Here is a 525-nt window from a genome sequence, read left to right as displayed (position 1 = left end):
GCGCCCGGAGAAGCTCTGGATTTTATTGGCGCTTTTCTATTTCAAGGAGTTTATAAGAATGGATACATCGATGTAGGAAGATGAAGTAAACCTCAGTTAATATGTATTTGCTCGCACTCTTTCTGCTCGAGAACTATCTACCAAGCTAGTTGGTTGATTAATTGTTGCTGTCGAACCAATATGTAGCTCATTACGTCCGTTGCTAAAACTAATGCTTGGGCTATCACAATGCAAAATACAGACATTCATCGCCGCAGAGAGAATTTGTCGATATTTTCACGATAAAACTCGAAAAACGGATTGAAATTTCGCTGGAAGAGCTTCAAATTCTCGACAAGATTTCACGGGGTTTTCCACAATGTAACTTTTATTGCATATTGCTCGAATGAGCCCGATAGCAGATTATATTTTAATATCTACAGTACTATCTGTAGTCAGTGTTGCTTGAACAAACCCTAGACCTGGATGGGTCAACACGCATAGATTTTATAAATATTTAAGGATATATAAGCAAAGAGTTTTTTT

The sequence above is a fragment of the Phytophthora parasitica genome, assembly GCF_000247585.1.
Source record: "Phytophthora parasitica INRA-310 unplaced genomic scaffold supercont2.64, whole genome shotgun sequence".
Taxonomy (NCBI): Eukaryota; Oomycota; class Peronosporomycetes; order Peronosporales; family Peronosporaceae; genus Phytophthora; species Phytophthora nicotianae.
Note: the sequence above shows the minus strand (reverse complement) of the source record.